At 36.8% G+C, this 20,461-nt stretch overlaps 2 long non-coding RNA genes across 3 annotated transcripts; both read left to right on the plus strand.

The window, feature by feature from the left end:
* On the plus strand, positions 1 to 4,881 carry LOC137811207 (uncharacterized). The gene is made up of 2 exons (XR_011081040.2): positions 1 to 336; positions 4,500 to 4,881. It is a non-coding gene; the product is annotated as an uncharacterized LOC137811207 (long non-coding RNA).
* A 3,695-nt stretch (positions 4,882 to 8,576) lies between these two features.
* LOC137811208 (uncharacterized) lies at positions 8,577 to 11,528 on the plus strand. Of its 2 annotated transcripts, XR_016518595.1 has the most exons (3): positions 8,809 to 10,171; positions 10,259 to 11,000; positions 11,293 to 11,528. It is a non-coding gene; the product is annotated as an uncharacterized LOC137811208 (long non-coding RNA). The 2 variants fall into 2 exon arrangements; XR_011081041.2 differs by lacking the exon at positions 11,293 to 11,528 and having other exon boundaries at positions 8,577 to 10,171; positions 10,259 to 11,124.
* The last annotated feature ends 8,933 nt before the right edge of the window (positions 11,529 to 20,461 follow it).

Genomic DNA, 20,461 nt, shown 5'->3' on the forward strand with positions numbered 1-20,461 from the left:
ACTCTTTCTACCTCTTTATTTCTACATTTTCCGTTCATCTTTCACTCTCATCTAACAGTAACACACTCCCCAATCGGAACTGTACCCTGCGACGGCAACATTCCCGGTCGGAACACGTGACGACAACCCTGTGACGCGACGGGAACGCGCGACGGCAACGCTGCGACGCGACGAGAACGCGCGACGGCAACCCTACGACTGGAACCCTACGACGAGAACGCGCGACGGTAACCCTATGACGGGAACGCGCAACAGAAGCACACCCTGTGCGACGGTAACACGCTCTACGAAAACGAAGCTTCTCTGCTCTGAAGGAGGCTCTCTTCTCGCTCTATTGTAAGTTTCAATTCGTGCTCCATTCTTGCTCTGTATTTTTTAATTTTAAGGAGATATCAAATTTGATTTTGAATCTTTTATTTTCAATGTTTTTTCATTACAATGAACATATTCTTTATACATTTTAGGAATCTGCCTAGCTTTGTTTCATTGTTTCATTGCAGCAGAGTAGGATGTTTTTACTTATCTCAACTATCAACTGATAATTCTTTTAATTTATGTATAGATTCCTTATAAGATAATAGTGTTAGTTTTTTAGAATAGAGTATTCCTGTGTGGTATAAAATCCAAATCAATCCATTAATTTATTCACAAAATTCTCCATCACTTAAATTTATGCATCCTGAACATATTAATAAGATATATTTGTATGAAATTGGCCTTATAATCTTGCACACACTTTTTGATTCTATAAACAATACACATGATGTTTCTATTCCAATCACAACATATACAAATTTATTGTTAGTTAGTTTATTGCTGTTGTGTGTTTAAATACATATCTGTCTAGAAATCACTGTCACTGCCACGAGACCAATTGCTATCTCTCTAGAAGTTCCCATCACAGCATATACAAATTTAAGTACAAAAACAAAACAGAAAGAGAACATGAATATTGCTGGCTATCTGTAATAGAAAGAAAAATTGAGAAACGTATAAAAAAATCTACAAATTCATTATTTTGAAATTTTGGATGAAAAGTAGTGTGGTTGAAGTGAAACAGCTTGCGATAAAGCTCAATTTCATGATTTTCAAAAGCTGGGATAGGTTTGTAGAAAAAGTTGTTAATGTACTTTCCCTGAAAACTGTTTGAGCTAGAGGCATACACTGCTACAGTGATTAGTCTCTCTCAACCTCTGGGTTCCTAGTCTATCCGACCTGTCCTTCATCATCAAGTTCATCTAGATTTTGCCTCTTAGGTGCATCTTACAAGACAAGGGTATGTACGTATGTTCCTCGTCACTTTTTTATTATTATATTTCAAGGGTAGGTGCATCCATAACTATTATTACAAAACACAACTCAATTATGCAACACCACAGTGTAAGAACCGAGGGAAATCCTAGACATGGATGGGGCAACCTAGACATGGTAAAAAGCAACCAGAGAAAGGCTTACTCTAAGTGAAACCCTAAGCCTGCAAAGGAGTCAGACTCTGACTGGATATCCAGAATGGCCATAGTGAACACGGGCTTTTGAATTAATGTAAGATATTCTAATATCTCACAGAGCAAATATGGAAGCATATTGTGATACTTAGGCCTTGAGGCCCTCCTGACCAATAGATTAGCTTTGAGATGGGTTTTCCTCCTGGGTTTGAGTCGTACTAAAAACATTGGAACAAATCAAAGGGAGCATGTCCCAATTAAATAAAGACTAAATCAAATTTAAATGCAACTTTCACGTTTAATTTAAAAATATAAACTACTATTGCACAAATGTAAATATTACAGTAAAGGAAATATTAAGTGAGTGTAAATTGTAAAACTCCACTAGTTTTTTCTCTTCATTTCCCCAATTTAACTGATTTCCCAAGTTAAAATAAACCTTAAACATTATTAACAAATTTCACCTGTTGTCCCAGCCTGCCAAGTGATGGATCCTTGATGGCTGACCCAAATAAGAGTTCTTGACCTTTTCTTTTCTTTGATATTGGTGGTGATGAAAAGCCAGAGGAACCAATAGCTCCAGTTATGGCAGCATTGGCTGCCTGCTGAATATACACCATGTTGTTATTTTGATCTCCATGGAACAAAGCCTGTCTCTCTTCACTACCCTCAAAGTTTTTGCAATCCATGCATTTACAATTTTCAGAACAAAGAATGTTGGCTTGGAAGCACTCACAGTACTTCTTGAGGCACCCAGATTTTTTACAATGGCACCCCTTGTTGCGCTTTCCCAATATCAAAATTTCCCCAGCATCCTCCTACATTTATTTTGATGTCAAAAACAATTGAAAAGTAAAAAGAAAAATGTAACACTTTTATCAGTACTAGAAAAATTACTAACTTCTGAAGAAAAATCATTTGTTTACCGTTTTACACTTTATAGCATATATAAGTGACCTCCAATTACAATAAAGAAGCTTTGCATGTAAGTACACAATGAATTTAAAGAAAATTAATAAAAGATAACAAGATAAATGTCTTGCACCACCGTATCAGAATGAAACCTGACAAGGTTTTAAATTTATAATCAATAAAAACAATACCTTAAATCAATGCTAATGAACCGAGGGGAATCAAATCAGTGTGTTAGGTTGTTATTGGACATTGGAAAAACCGAGGAACCAGTATGACACCAAACCAACACTGGCAATTGCTTCTTTGGTGCCAAAGAGAAAGAGGGGAATTGCTGGCACACACATAGATCCTTACCAAATCAACCTCAGAGTACACTGTTATTATAGGTCACTGTTATTGTTTACCTGCACATTAATGAAAAGTTTCCAACTAATTTCTTTTTAATTACTTCAAATAGACTGAGAAGCAATCATTCATGAAATAATATCTGTTTGTTTTCTTGATCAATATTCTATTGGTATAAATATTCTATTGATGTTAACAGGCAGAATTTACACGTAAATTTGAAGACTTAACACAAAATGCATCTGCACGTAAATTAGTTTCTACATATTTGGTTACTAAATTAGTTTCTACACATTTAGTCACTAAATTAGTTTCTATATATTTGGTTACTAAATTGGTTTTTATTTAATGTCACTAAATTGGTTTCTAAATTAGAATCTAAATTGGTATCTAAAATTAGCGACCATGATTTTAGCCACTTAAGACTATTAGTTTCTAAATTAGTTTCTAATCAAGTTAGTGATTAATTTTATCATTTTAGAAACCAAAAATTTAGTTTCTAAAAGCACTTTTTCTTGTAGTGGTAAATCTTCATGTTCCTCACATCACAAAAAAATGACTTAGTGTATCTCAATTTGCCAAAGATAATAATGTCTACTTTGAATTCTTTCCTAAAGATTGCTATGTGAAACATTAGGTAACCAAATAGACTTTGCTTCTCGGAACTGTTAAAGATGACCTCTATGTGTTTTCTGAGCCTATTTTTTCTGTTTCTGCTGATGCAAACAATACTGTGCTTAAACCTGGAAATTCTGATATACAGCTTTGGCATGCTAGACTAAACCACTATAATTACAATACAGTTAAAACAGTTTTACAAAACTGTACAGTCAATATTGTGAAAGATCATGCTATAATTTTTGTTCGGAGTAGAGAGAGTGGATTCTGTGGTTGCTGCACTCTTGGACCAATATACTTGAGAATGGGAGTGCAGACAAATTCAGAGAAGAGGAAGATGATACCTCTTCATTTTGTTTTAATCTCAGAAAGTTCAAAAATAAGGAAAAAAGTAATTGGAAAATGAAAAGAATTATACAATTGGTTAATACTAAATATAAATCAATGGAGACGATTTTACTTAATCATTTAATCCGAGTTGAATAAGATGGAATTGGTCGTGTTAAAAGTTGAGTTTTTGCTTGCAAAAGTTATACAGTTTAGAGGGGGAGGGATTGTTGTGAAAATCAATCCAAATTTTCCTAACATTAATACAAGAAAGTTAAAAAGCCAAAAGATGTATTCCAAGAGGATGGTGAATGTATCTTGACTCTTGAAAATCCCATTATCATAATGAGATATAGATGAAGAGGCGGGATAGATAAGGGTCCACTAAGTGTTATTTATGAAGGAAGTCATGAACCTTTGCTATATAAATAGATCATGTGAATGAAGAAGGTACACACACAATAGAGAGAGAGCGGTCACCACCCTAAATCAAAGGGGGGTGGTTTTGTAATGGGTGACGGTTTCTCAGGTTGCCCTGAAAATTTGTAGTGGGAAGAGTTTCTCAAGTTTGTCCAGAAAGCTTGTAATGTGATGTAATATAATGAATACTTTTGAGACAAGTTCGTGGACAAAGGCAAGAGGTGACGTGTGTGTGCCGTACCTTTATTTATTTTTTCTGTGATGTTATGTGTGTGCCATACCTTTCATCCTCATTGTGTGTAAGAAGGAATATTGTTCCTCAATCTTGGCATACTCTTTTTTCTTAATATATTGTAGTTATTTCTTACCTGCTGGGCTTTGCAATTATTTTGACTGAAGTTTGTTCTCATTGTTTCTTATATTCGGCAGATCTTCATGGAATTGATCGAACTATTTTGAATCGTGCACTGAAACTATTAGAACAGAAAGGAAAGCTTGTGGTCTTTAAAGGAACTTCAACTGACGATGAAGGAGTTAAATTTTCTGTATAATTATTTTGTGTATTACTCCATTGAATTTCGGTGGATTTTACTAAGGTAATCAATAATAGAATCCTTTGCCATCTGCTTGATGAGTTTGTTGATGTTCAAGAACAAGCTGTAGTTAATTGCTGTCAATTTCCATTTCAGAAGCTTCCTTGTCGTAAGTGTTTAGCTTTGTGGCTAATAGAGGCAGTGTTCCCAACCGACAAAATCTATCCTGGTTTGTAACATTGTTTGATATTATTAAAAACAATGATGTCTCTGTTTCAGTGGTTACAAACATGATTGTTCTGTGCAGTATGAATAACGTGACTAGTTACTGAACTACTAATGTCATATTATTAATTAATGATAAAGACGAAAAATAATATTAATAAAACAAGTTCAAAATTTATAATAAATAAAAAATTGATTAATTTTTTTTAAATATATAAGGTTATATAAACAAAGAGATGTAGTAAACCAAAAAAATTTGGGCTGCCTTCTCTGATATTAGAATTTTGGTTTTAGGTTTCACTCAGCATAAAAAAAACTAGTTGAATAATTGTTTTATCTTTTAACTTTTTTATCGCCATGATAAAAAAGAAGTTATATTAAGCAAATTAACACTTTTTTTTTTATCTATATAACATAAACTGAATTACTATATGACTAAATTATTTACCCTACATTAATAATAATAATATTAATAACTTATGTCTTTTCTCAGTAGACATTTGGATTTCTTTTGTACCACATTGAGAAGAAAAAAAACATGTAAAAGGATGAAAGAACAAGACTATTTCTTCCACACCTCCATATATTCTTTTGTCACCGTCATACAAAATATGAAAATATTTTTTTATCATCCTCATATAGTACCTTCTGAATTATGTAATCCAAACACGTATTTAAAAAAAAAACTTTCAAATTACATAATTCGGATGTTAAAAAAGACTTCCGAATTACATAATCCATAAACTAATTATGCATATAAAAAAAGGCTTCGGATTATGTAATCCGGAAACCAATTACAAATTTTAAAAAAAAATTTCAAATTACATAATTTCAAATATTACATAAAGATATTTTTAAAAATACGAAAATCTATAAAAATAAGAGAAAAAATATATGGAGGTACATAAAAGAAACAGTCCAGACCAAAGAACAGGTCGATAGAAGACACGATACTGATACTATAAGAACTTTAATTTTCTTTTGAACTATTAATTTTCTTTCTTTATTTATTTTTCAATTTATTCTAATCACATTAAGACTAATGCAGATCCCGCCTAATAGAACAATGAGAAAATATTTCTTCATATAAACATGGGTTTTCTTCTTGTTCACATTTAACTAAATCTAAAATACGAAGTGTCACCCCATTTTGGTATTGGAGTAAAAGAAAGAGAAAGACAAAAAAGAAAGGTAGAGAAACAAAAATTTAAATGTAAGAAAAAGAAAAGAAGATCAATACATGCGAATAACCTAAAATCAACAATTTGCTAAATAAATTAAAAAATTACTTCTAACTATTAAATTTAGTATTCAACTTTGACCAATGTTTAAAATAGGAGACTTAAAAAAATTAAAAGGAAAAAGAAAAACTCTCACAAAAATGTTTAATAAAAAATGAACAAGGCGCTTCGGCTGGTGCTCTTGAAGGAGATTTCTTTTTGTACCCCATAGTTTCCACGTGCATTCCTATAGGGTGATGAAAAGATTAAACTCTTTCCTTCTTGCCTTCACCTCTTTGTTGAAAAGATTCCACTCATTGTTGTTGTCCCTTTATCGCTACACTACCATTATCTATGTGTTGTGTTATAGATAAATTCAAGAAAAAAAATATTTTACAATTCAAAAAAATACTTTTAGATTATATAATTAAGAAGTAATTTTTAAATTGTGGATTGTGTAATTTAGAAACAACTTTCAGATTAAATGATTCAGAAGTTAAATTTGAATTTCAGATTTTACAATTTGGAAGACTCTCAAATTACGTAATTTGAAAAAAAAATTATAAAAAAATAATTTTCAAATTGTATAATTTAGAAGTCTTTTTCTTTTATGCAAAAGACGACTTTCAGGTGACGTAATTCAATTTTTTTTTAATTATGTAATCTGAAAGTTAAAAGACGACTTTCAGGTGATGTAATTCAATTTTTTTTTAATTATGTAATTTGAAAGTTAAATAACTTATGAATTATGTAATCTAAAGTTTTTTTTTAATGTAAAAAATGATTTTGAATTGAAAAATCTAAAAGTTAAATAAGCTTTAAAAGTATTTTTTTTATAAATTACATAATCTAAAAACTTTTTTCATGTAATAAATTATTTTTGAATTATACAATTCAATTTTTTTTTATAAACTACGGGTAAAGTGGAAATTTTTTCATATTTAGGAGGATGAAGAAGAAAATTATGGGGAGAAAAAAGGAATTCCCTAAATTGAATTGGGTAATGAATGATAGTTAGTATTTTATTGAATTAAAAACAACTTACTAGATATAAATAAGAAAAATTAATGCAGTGGAGTTCCCTCCCCCACTCATTATAATTATTAGTTTGATGAAAAAGATACACCAAAATGTAGAAAAAAAAATCATTTAAAAAAATTAAAATTAATCAATTACGTAATTATAAAACCAGTCATATATTTATTAATTATTTTTTTATGAACGAAATAAATTTTAAAAAAAAATTAAATTAAGGTATTATTTTTGTCCCATATATTTATATTATGATATTTCTAAAGTAATTTTTATCATAAAAGTACAATTTTTCTTAAAAGGTTTGAATTACTTAAATCAATAAAATAATATTCCTAAGGTACGAATGTGGTCTAATTCCACTATATAGAAAAAAAAAATACTTTTTTTCAAAAATATTAGTTTGTTTATACTTTTTCCTTCTTGTATTCGAGTGAAAAATAAAATATGTGAAACTCAATAAAAAAAATGCATCTTTCTTTGCCTATTTATCAAACAATATTACTATTGTTTGCATTCAATTCCCTACCCAATTAAGTTTCTACTATAATTTTTCTTTGTTAAAATCGCCAAGATTTCACTGACTAATACATAACCATCATGAAACCAAAAATGGTAGCAGAAGTAATCTCTCGTTATTCATAATAAAAGGATACTATTTCCTGGGAATAACTCTACTTTATAACTTTTTTTTACCTTCTTAAATAGTACACACCACATTCAACATCCATAAAAAGTACTAATAAATAAATTTGGTCATTTTTATTAAATTAATCATTTAAATGAACTTTTCTAATAAATCGTAAGTAAATTTAATTAATTGTTTTTAATTTCTCACCTAATTTTCTTATTAAGAGTCAGTTTTGATTTTCAATATATATATACTAAAACAATATTGAATAAAATTAGATATTATTTTAAAGAATAAAATTATTGGTATTTAGATTAATTTCTATTATTGATAAATAGTTTTTAAATTGGTATGTATATTAGTTTTTATTATGGATAAATAATTTTTAAATTAGTATCTAATTAGTTACTAATGTTTTAACTATTAATTATTTAGATTTTAAAGTTGGTAGCTAAAACTTATAGCAAAATTTTTTGTAACTAATTAAATACCAATTTATAAACTATTTATCAATAATAAACATTATTTTAGATACTAAACAATTAATTCTGAAGCATGTAATCAATCTCTTCCATATTGTATGCTAAAAATTTCAACTTCTTTCATCTCTATTATTATTGTTGTTAACTTTTATTGTTTACAAATAGATTATGACCACAAATCTACTTACCATAATTATAGTATCATTTCTCTAACGTTAAACATATCTACGCTAGAATTATTTTAATTTAATAGTAAAACAACAATTATCAAATAATAACATTAATATATATATATATATATATATATATATATATATTCTCGCCGAGTTGTATTTAGTCAACTCAGCCGAATGTTTAATTCCTCAGTTCTCTTTGACGTTCTCTGCCTTTCTGTCTTTCTTTCTTTGTTCACCAACCAAAAATGTCGTCTCGTATCCTTTGTTCTCATTTCCTTTTATCCTTTCTTTCTACGCCACTTCGTTCACCTCACGTTCTCCACCCGGGCTCCATGTCCTCAAATGTTCTCCCTAATCTCTTCGTGTTTCCTTCAGTCTTGATCGCGCTTGCCTTTGATTAGTTAGACCAACGTGGCCTGCCTAGTCAGCAAAACGAATCCTTATTTCTTGCTTAGGTCGTGGTCAGTACTTTGACCAGATTGCTCGGATGGGACACATCCACCCTGCCTCCAGCCGAGTAGAGCTAGGCGAAGAGGCTAATATACCTGGCATACACGTGTTGTCTTTGCGCGGCTTGTACTGACAGGGTTTATCGTCCCAAGTCCTCATAATATTGAACCTCATGCTACACGTGTCGCGCAGGGATTGACCTTCCCCTCTTGGCACTTCCGCTTCCCCGAGAAGACAAGACTCTTCCGATAAGACTGTTATCCTGACTCTGACCATTGGATACGATCTAGTATGGGTTATGTGTCAGCTTCTTGATGACTTGATTCGTTCATTTCGAATTCCGCCAATGGGGCTCTTTAACATTCCACATTTCTACTACTAGCTTACTCCATTTTTTTGCTTCATTCGCTCCAAACCATAGCCACTATTCATTCTTTGTTCCAACGTGGTTCCCTAATGATTGACATATTAGGTATGTCTTTGTCACTAGTGCTACTTACTTTTAGCTTTTTGTGGTGGTGGTTTTACTATTCAATTGTCTTTTCCATTGCCCTACACCCTCTGGCTTTACTACTATTCATACCATTCCTGCCACCTGTTTCTGGCTTTTCTTAGTTTGTTCTTTCGCTTTTTTAGACTATGGATTACTCAACTCTTTAAACTTGGGCAAAAAAGAATTTTCTTAGGGAGACTTCTATTTAAACCTCTTGCCAGATAATTAAGAACCTTAGTGAGTCGCATAGCTTGAGTAGAGTCGATGAAAGATTCGTCAAGGTCGTTGCTTGTGAGCCCGACAAACTGGTGTGTAGGGACGAGTCCGGTGGCTCCCCAGGGTCATTTTGTTTTTTCTATGTCATCATTTTCATTAAATTATACCTGCATTTGTCCTTAACCATCTTTGAAAAAGAAATTCTTGCTAAGCTAAATGTTTGTCCGTCCCAGCTACACCCGAATAGTTGGGCCTTTATCCGAGCCTTCATTATCTTATGTTCACACTTCAGGATTTCATCGACTTTTAATATCTTTTTTTACTTTTTCGAATTTAAGAATTCCAATAAACAACTGTGGTCTTCCCTAAACAATTGTGGAAGGAGAGGAATTCTCTCCCTTTTCCAATCCTCCTACAAGAACTTCAAAGGTCGCTTTGTCAAAGCACGACCTGCAACCGAGAGCCCCACACTCTTGGATGGTTTCCTTTGTATTGGACCAACAAACCCGAGTTCTAAAGTGCTCGCCAGCTCAAGCAACTTGACCTCGTGGAGCAAGGTGCTTTCGAGTTTTTGGGAAATCTTCAAATCACTTTCGATACCTATACTCTCTTGAAGCGGGAGTATCGACCCGAGCTGATAAAGGTTTATATTTGTATAGCGTTTTCTTGGACTTCTGTAGGAATTTTGGTTTCTCTTGTATTTTGAGATGCTTTAACATTTTCCTTTCAGATAAGATGTTATCTTTTTTCAACAAAGAGGAATTGGTTGAGCGCTTGAGAAGGATGCGAGCAGCTAAGACCACCTTAGTGGCAAACCTGGCCTCCCCAGGTAGAGTCCGAATTCAATCTGACCCCAACGACCACACACAATCGGGAGCAAGTTTCAAAAGGAAGAGAGTAGAGGGCCTGATCTCTTTCCAACACTCGAGCTCGGATGTCGGTAACCTGAGCATTGCTGAAAACGAAAAAGGTAAGTCGAGTTTTTGGTATTCTGACTTCGACATGTTGTCTCATATCAAGACACAGTACTTTGAAAGAGGATGTCTCGAGGCTGAAAGGGTCGAAGGTAAACCTGCTTTGTAAAGAGGCCGAAGGCATGCTAAAAAAAGTGACAACACTGGTGTGTATAGCTAATGCCCAAGCAGAGGCGGACATCTTCGAGATCCAAAAACGGAAATGACAACTAGCAGACTCACAAAAGGAGATTGACCGATTGCTAGCTGAAAATGCTGAAGTGGATCGGCTCCGTGGAAACGTTGACCAACTAACTCGTGAGAAGTCCTAACTGGATGCCCAACTGACCCAGGCCCAGAAATATGATGAAGAGAAACTGGCAAAACTCGATGAACAAGGAACAAAAATGAAGCTCCTAAAAGATGATGTGGCTAATTCGTTCGCAACCGGTTTTGATGCGGCTTTGGAGCAAGTAGTCGTCATCCACAAAACTATTGATTTATCTATAATTGAGCCCTGTAAGTTTGTGGTGGACAGGAAGCTGACCGAAAATGCTTGATATGTATGTTTTGTTTTAAGTTTTATCTGGGTTGTAAAACTATTTTGAAAAACAAGTTACTCTATTTGTATGTCCGTTTAAGACATACACATTTTATGTTAACTTTATTGTATTGCAAAACATAACTTGCTTCCAAAACTTAAATTACTGGAACCAAAAGTAAATTGTGTTATGTGATGGATCATAATGACTTGCAAGTAAGTCCTAGATATTCATACCTGAATTTTTGCTTTTCCCCTTTTGTTTGATAGATCTTGGTATCTTATCCTTTTCGGCCGTTTGTAGTGTTCACCGAGGTTCTGGATGTTCGTTCTTCATTCTTTCAAGACTATGCAGTTGCTGGCTGATACAACTGGGCCCAACAATAATAGGCCCAAATGGATGGAAGACTACATTATGTAATTAATTAGGTGTTATTAGAAAGTTTAGGGAACAATGTAAGGCCAGTTGGGCCCATACAACTTCTATTTAGGTCAGTTTTTAACAGTAATGAAAGGAGGAGAATTTTGATGTTATCCTAGTTTCAATTATCTTAGTGTAGCCGTAGAAAGAGCCTATCAATTGGTGCTTTCATTGACCTTCCCAATGCCTCCTTCTAAACCCCAAACCAAAGACCTAGAAGAAATTCTACAATCCATTCAAGAACGTCTATCATGTATTCAGGTTCAAATGGACGATAATCACACCCGCGAGGCAGCCATGAAGACACATAATGATTCGGTTCAATCCATCCTCACATTTCTCATGAATCACATTCCCTCCACACACACCGATGGAAACACAAATCAACCCCCTGGCAACACCCAATATAATAGCAACCCCCCTTCCACTATCCGACCACCCAAACTCCAGTTAGCCTTTTATGAAGGCCCTGAACCTCTAGATTGGCTCTTCCAAGCAGAGCAGTATTTTGCGTTTTATCAGATTCCACCTGAACAAAGGATTTCTATGGTAGCTTTTCACATGAAGGGAGAGGCTCTCAGCTGGTTTAAATGGTTGCATCAGAACAACCTTATCACAGACTGGCCTTCCTTCACTCGAGCCTTGGAACTGCGTTTTGGACCGTCCACCTACACTAACCATCAAGCAGAATTATTCAAACTCCAGCAAACCACCACGGTAACAGATTATCAATCCCGTTTTGAGAAATTATGTAACTGCGTAGTTGGACTCACCCCTGATATTATACTTAATTGCTTTATTTCGGGACTCCAACCTGAAATCCGCAGAGAACTCTCCATCCTCAACCCATATTCTGTGTCCCAAGCTATTGGTTTAGCCAAACTCATTGAGGACAAACTTCGTGACTCCAAACCTAGACCCCAACGTTTTCTTACTCCCCAAACAACCCATCCTACCTCCAACTTCCCCATATTGCCTAACAACAAATCCACTGTCAACCATCAAATAACTCATCCCTTGCCCATTAAACGCCTCACACCAACCCAACTGCAAGAACGTTGTGCCCTTGGTTTATGCTACAACTGTGATGAGAAATTTACCCCAGGGCATAGATGCACCACTTCTCGTTTCCTACTTCTCTTGGATGACTCAGACTATACCCTAGACACTGTCGAGACTGCAACCACAAACATTGAATGCCCAAACACCATCCATTTTCATTTATCACCCCACGCCCTCACAGGCAACACATCTCCCAAAACTCTAAAATTTACTGGCACAATCCACAACCTGCCTGTCACTGTTCTCATTGATTCAGGCAGCTCCCACAACATTCTCCAGCCCCGCATAGCTCACCACCTTCATCTACCCATTACACCAAGCCCCCCTTTGTCAGTGATGGTAGGAAACGGGGCCTTCATACAATGCCAAGGGATATGCCCCTTAGTGGACATCTCTCTTCAGACTTCTACATTCACCATTCCTTTCTACCTATTACCTATTGAAGGAGCAGATGTAGTTTTGGGTATTGAATGGTTGCGCACTCTAGGGCCTATTCAGGCAGATTTCTCTGTACCCAGCATTGCTTTCACTCACCAGAACAAACAAATCACCTTACAAGTTGCCACTCCATCTACCCCAACTTCAACCACTTACCACCAATTTTGCCAGTACCTATCCACCCATTCCATTGCATCCCTTAACCTGCTTTCAATAGACAACAACCTGATTCCATCAATGACCTTGGACTCTGACCTATTCAAGGCACAAGGCACAACATTAAAGTTCAGTTCTGCTTATCATCCGCAAACTGATGGACAGACAGAAGTTCTTAATCGAAGTTTGGAAGATTACCTCCGATGCTTTGTGGGCGAACATCCTCACACTTGGTTCCAATATCTTCATCTAGCAGAACTTTGGCACAATACAACTTACCATTCTGCCATTGGAACCTCACCATTCCATGCTCTGTACGGAAGACAACCTCCCACCGCCCTAGATCTGTTGCACAGTCCATGCTCAGGCACCACCGTTGTTGATTTATTGCACCAACATACGCTGGTTCTCCATGCCCTCAAACAAAACCTTCGTCGAGCCCGTCAACGGATGTGCACCGATCTGAATGCTCTTTTAACCTCGATGACTGGGTATGGGTACGTCTTCAACCTCACCGCCAGCAATCGGTGGAGCGTCGTACATGTTCAAAGCTCGCCCCTCGTTACTCGGGGCCTTATCAAGTGCGCTGTGGCCTACGAACTCTGCTTACCAACCACCTCGCGAGTACACCCCGTATTTCATGTATCCCTCCTCCGTGCTTTCAAAGGAACCCATGGAGCTACGGGTATTAATTCACTCTCTCACGCAGAGAGAGACTCGCCAATCTCTTTGAATAACCCCCCCCCCCCCCCCCCCCCCCCCGCATCGGCGCTGTGGCCTACGAACTCTGCTTACCAACCACCTAGCGAGTACACCCCGTATTTCATGTATCCCTCCTTCGTTCTTTCAAAGGAACCCATGGAGCTACAGGTATTAATTCACTCTCTCACGCAGAGAGAGACTCGCCAATCTCTTTGAATACCCCCCCGCCTAACCCCAAAAGCATTTCAAATGTCCAACCACTTAACTCACCTGACTTTGAAAACCCTTCAGAAGAGCAATTAATGCCCCCACCTAACTCTACACCACGTGACTTAACACTTTCCCACCAGCATTTAATAGCCCCACCTAACCCCTCAGAACTTTTAAACCCACCATTAAGTCCCTCACCTAACTCTCTACCCCAACCACCCATTCCAACCATTCACACAAGGCCACGTAATGACCACATTTCAGATTCCCAAAACCAAGACTTCACTCCTAACAATGCTATAACATTCCAAAACAATCCACAAATGGGCCAATCCTATGTTCACCCTTCACACCCAACACATCCGCAAGCCCAATCCGCTAATGACTCTTCAGCCCAAATCAATCCAACTACTCACTTTGAGGACATAGTGCTAAAACGGGCGGATGGTACTGATACAACTGGGCCCAACAATAATAGGCCCAAACGTCAGATTGTTAAGCCCAAATGGATGGAAGACTACATTATGTAATTAATTAGGTGTTATTAGAAAGTTTAGGGAACAATGTAAGGCCAGTTGGGCCCATACAACTTCTATTTAGGTCAGTTTTTAACAGTAATGAAAGGAGGAGAATTTTGATGTTACCCTAGTTTCAATTATCTTAGTGTAGCCGTAGAAAGAGCCTATCACTGGCTCTGGCCAATCGTACAGGCTTGGTGAGTCGTGCGTGATTTCTTTATTTTCGTAGTGGTTTTAAGCAACTAGCTCAAACCGATCATGGGGGTTCAGTGAGCTATCTATTTGTAGGGAATCTTCAAATAAATGGCACCGACCGATCATAGAGGTTTGACAAACTGCTTTTTTGTAGAATCAATTTTAAGTAACATGCTCGAATCGATCATAGAGGTTCAGCGAGCTACTTTTTCGTAGAATCGATTTTAAGTAACAAACTCAGATCAATCATAGAGGTTCGACAAGCTGCCTTTTCGTAAAATCAGATTTAAATAAAAAGCTTGGACCAATCATAGAGGTTCGGTGAGCTACTTTTTCGTAGTATCAATTTTAAGTAACAAACTCGTGCAGATCATAGAGGAACGACAAGTTGTTTTCCTTTGGAGACAATCTTTTGAAAAAGTTGGACGACGTCGTTAAAAACCCTTTTTCGGGGGAAAAGTGTATCGCCAAACTATTTATTCCTTCATGAAAAAATATAATTCAAACTAACATGTATAAAAGAAATGCGTACGGAAACAAAAAATCAAAATAACATGCATGATTAAGCTAAAATAAAACTTGAGACTTGTTGCATTCCATGTTCATGGAATTTGTCCCTGTCTAAATTTTTTAGTCAATATGCCCCATTGCTGAATACCTCAGTCATTCAGTATGGACCTGTCCATCTAGGTGATAACTTGTTCTCTATTTGGCAGGGGTGGACTTTCCTTAGAACTAAGTCAGGTGTAATGCCGCCCTTCGACCCTTTGCTTCATTGCTTCAGAGTTTATCCGTGCATGATCTCGAACCTCTTCCAATAAATTTAAGTTTACCTGCTTCTCTTGATCAGATTCATCGACTAGAAAATTCAGTACTCGATTGGATTTTTCTAATATCTTGACTAGTATCATTGCATTTGTCTCGGAGATGACGTTGAATGGTGTTTCTTGTGTCGTAGACTGAGGGATGGTGTGGTAAGACCATAGGATTCTCGGGACCTCTTCGGGCCACCCTCCTTAGCCTTTTCCAACCTTATTTTTAAACCACAAAGTAATATCCTGTTGGACGACTCCGCTTTCCCATTGGTTTGAGGGTGTTCAACGGAAGCGAAGATCTATTTAATTTCTAGCTCCTTCAGTTGCCTACAAGTGAATTAAGTTCCGTTGTTTGAAATTAATTGCGTAGGAATGCCAAAGCGACAAGCTACATTCTTCCATATGAAATTACGAACCTTTTGTACTTATATAATCGCCACGAGCTCGGCTTCGATCCATTTTGTGAAATACTCTATGGAGACTATCATGTATTTTATATGTCGAGCTGCCAAAAGGAAGGGTCTGAGGATTTTGATTCTCCAAATATGAAAAGGCCACAGACTTTTTATTGATCAGAGCTGTTCGGGAGGTACTCGATTTCAATCGCGTGCTTCTGACACTGCTCACACTTCCTTTTATAACTGAGGTTGTCTTCCTTTATTATTGGCCAATAGTAGCCGATCTGAATGACCTTTGAAGATAGTGCTCGCCCACCGATATGATTGCCGCATATGCCTTCGTGGAGCTCAGTCATTATCCTTCTACCTTGGTCGTTATCTACACAGGTAAGGAGTGGGTGAGCGAACCCATACCAGAAAAGATTGCCATTGATAAGGACGTATCTGTTTGCATTTATCTTTATTAGTTTGGCTTCATCTTGATCTAGGGGGAGCAAAGCGTCTGCAAGGTATCAAACATAATGAGTCATCCAGGTGTTTCTACTTGACACCTGAAACACTTCTTCGGTTGATTTTGACTCACCTAAGTCGTGCTATGTTGTAGTCACCGAGAGTCTTAATGTTTATTGAATTACGAATTTGTTGGCACCACCTTTCCCAGATCTTTCCAATTTACACAGGAGGTCAGCTCGAGCATTCTGCTATCTCGGGACGTGTGTAAGCTCGAAAGTGGAAAATGTCGTTGCCAAAGGAAGCACATATTTGAGGTATGACGCCAGCTGAGGGTCTTTAGCTTGATATGCGCCTCCGACCTGTCCCATTACCAGTAGAGAATCACTTCTTGCCATTAGATCATGTACCCCGAGCTCCTAGGCCAACAACATCCCAACAATAAGAACTTCGTCCTCTACTTGATTATTGTTGGTTTCAAGGAAGACCTCTTTGGTCCTTCCAATATAATACCAACTCCACTGCCTTTTAGGTTCGACAAGCCATCTGCCGAAAGTTACCACTTGGAGTTACCATATGCTCCATCTACTCCGTCAGGGGCTAACTTGGTTAAGAAGTTGGCCCATCTAACCATTCGCCCTGCCACGTCGGGTTTTTGGAGTACCTGCTTTATGGGGAGATCTGTCATTATTATCACATAAAAACTTAGAAAATAGTGCCTCAAACAGCAAGTTGTGAAGATGATGACTAAAGTTGCTTTTTTCATACTCTGATATCTAAGCTCGACCTCTTGTAACACTTTGCTCACGAAGTACACTAGACGTTGACCTCTACCTGAATTCTGCACCAAGACCAAACTTATAGAGCGCTTTGTGATTGAGAAATATAATCGGATTGGTGCTCACTTTAAGGGCCTAGTTATCATGGGAGGGTTAGCTAAGTACTCTTTCAATTTGGAAAAAGCTTCCTCACACTCGGTAGTTCAGGTAAACCTGTTGTTCTTTCAGAGGCATTGAAAGTAAGGTATATCCCCTTTCACCACTAGTGGAGAGAAATTGCGATAAGGCTACAATCCTTCCTGTCAATCGTTGTACCTCTTTCACGTTGGTTGGGCTCATCATATTGATGATAGCGGCATATTTGTCCAGATTGGCCTCTATACCTCTCTTGGTCAGTAGAAAACCAAGGAATTTACCTACTTGGACGCCAAAGACACACTTTTCAGGGTTGAGTTTGAGCTTATGTTTTCCTATTGTTCTGAAAAGCTCCTCTAAGTCCAAGAAGTGGACATCAGGTCGGCCAGAATTGACGAGCATGTCGTCTATGTATGCTTGTACGTTTCGTTCGAGCATAGGTTGTAGGATTTTGTCTATTAATCGCTAATAGGTAGCACTCGCGTTCTTCAGACCAAAGGGCATGACCTTGGAACAGTAATTAGTTGTGTCTGTCATGAATGTTGTCTTCTCTTCGTCTCAGGGGTGCATCCTGATTTGATTGTACCTCAAGAAAGCATCCATGAAGCTTAGTAAGTCGCACCCTGTACCGCCCTAGGAGCCCTTATCTTAACAGTCTGGCAAGTTGGTATCTTAGGGTCAAGCATCTCTCCATGTCGTGACTGCGGGCTTGGTGAAATTCACACCAAGCTTCCTTTTTAGCGCTTAGAGTGCGGTTAGTCCCCTATGGGAAATGGAGCCTCTTTGCTACGTTCTCCTTACTTAAAAGATATTTGAACGAGGTGTTGAATTTGACTTCCTCCAGCTCGTGTTCTACAGTACGTTCTGTCGTTGGAGCATTTTTGGCGACATATGGGACGTACTTTTGTTCGGGTCTCCTCCCTGATGGAGCCACAACGCTCTTCAAACCATGGGCGTCTGAACTAACCTTGTATTTTCCTTGTTTTTGCAGCTCGTTCACCTTATTCTTCTCTATTGCTTCCTTTGCTCTGATGTGGACTGCAACCCTCTCTCGTATCTCCGCCAATAATTCAGCTCGATTTCGGATCAGTGAGTCACTGAACAGGCCTGCTCGAAGACCTTTTACAAACGCGTCCACTACCTTTTTTTCATTTGGGCTTCTTAATTGTACCAAAATCGCGCAGAAGCGGTTTAGATAATATTTACACGGCTCTTTCTCCTTCTGGCACACATCGAACAGGTCGGCGAGACGGGGAGGGGGGGGGGGGGGGCTCAATTCTATTGGCGGAGAACTGCTTTTTGAACATGTTGGAGAATTCTTGGAACGACATGATGCTACCGTCAGGAACTCCACTGAACCATTGTAAAGTTGTTCCAATGAGCTTCCCTACAAACATTTTACAATGAACCGCGTCAGACCCCCCGAAATTAACATTTGAACGCGAAAGGCTTTTAGATGCCCCTCAGGGTCCTCTGCTCCTGAAAAAGATGTTGCCCTGAGAGTGAGGAAGTGAGGCGGTATTGGCTCTTCCATGATAGTCGGGGAAAATGGTCTAGGATTATCTCTGGCCGATATGTCGAGGGATCGTGTCTGAATACCTCTCTATAGCTGTTGGTGCACATATCTGCGCAACTCCTTATTCGCTCTTCGTAATTCTTTGTTCGCCTGTACCGCGTCCTCCATAACCTTCCTTAATTGGTGATCTCCTCTTGCAACCTATCTTGGATGGTTCGAGACGCTTCTCTAACGACTCATGTTTCCTCTTGTAGTTGGTCTCGTTCTTCTCAGAATTTTTGTGTCGCTTGACTTCTTCATGATCATGCTGTAAAGCCGACATTGTTTCCATGATTTTTTGGATGTTGGGTGTTTCACCTTTGCCCCTAGCATGCTAGTGGATGTTCTCCATCTTTCGATCTCCTGTCGCTTCGCAGTTGGTACCGTGTAGAACTTGGGATCGGTTTTACCGGATCCACGGTGTGTGCCAAATGTTCTCGCCGAGTTTTATTTTAGTCAACTCAGTCGAATGTTTAATTCCTCAGTTCTCTATGGCGTTCTTTGCCTTTCTGTCTCTCTTTCTTTGTTTACTACCCAAAAATGCCATCTTTTCTCCTTTGTTCTCATTTCCTTTTATCTTTTCTTTCTATGCCACTTCGTTCACCCACATTCTCCACTCGGACTCCACACCCTCAAATGTTCTCCCAAATCTCTTCGTGTTTCCTCTAGTCTTGATCGTGCTTTAACAAATCCTGAGTTTAGGGTCTAGGTTTATTTCTCGTTCAGGCCGTGATCAATACTTTGATCGGATTGTTCGGATGGAACAATATATATAAATAAATAAAAATATATAAATCTGACTTGAATCTCAAATACCTAATTATATGCATTCTTTCATCAATTACATCTAATTGTTTAATTCTTCATTGTTATTTTTCTATGATACTCTTGGTTCTAATATTACAAGCTTCTATCATTTTGTGCACAAATTTCTTGATATATTGATTGGTTTTTAACATTAAATTTTCCTTTATGTATTATAACTATTATAGTGTTTATCTAAATTATTGTACACTCAATCCTAAAGCTTGAAAATAAAATATTGGGTGCTAAAATTTAAAAAAATTAAGAAGACGCTTAAATCAAAATTAAAAAATACAATATACATATATATAATCGGCTAAGTCTACTCTTTAAAATATTAATTTTAAAAAGTAAATTAACGATGATTGGTTAAGTGTGATATTTTCGACTCTAGGTTAATGTAGTCAATTATTTGTTCGATATATATAATAACTATGCACATAGTTGATTTTTTATTATAAAGTTTGCTTTTGATTAATTTTAAATGTTTATTCTTCAAAAGATGAGATGTAGACATGTTAACAATAATATAAACTCAACAATTTATAATAAAAAAATAATTTCAAATATTAAATTAATGTTAAATTTTGACCAATATTTCAAATTTCTGACTTAGCAAAAATAACATTTAAAGGATAAAATATTACAAATCTCACAAAAATTAAAGAAAAAATGAACACGCTTCTTGACCGATGTTTCCTCGGAAATGTCAACGAAAGAAGAGTACAGTACAATTAAATTTGACTTGGGTCTGTGATGGCTTCATAGTATTTTATTGAATTAAAAAACAACTTATGAAAT

This window comes from Phaseolus vulgaris, chromosome 2 (genome assembly GCF_051622355.1).
Source record: "Phaseolus vulgaris cultivar YP4 chromosome 2, ASM5162235v1, whole genome shotgun sequence".
NCBI lineage: Eukaryota > Viridiplantae > Streptophyta > Magnoliopsida > Fabales > Fabaceae > Phaseolus > Phaseolus vulgaris.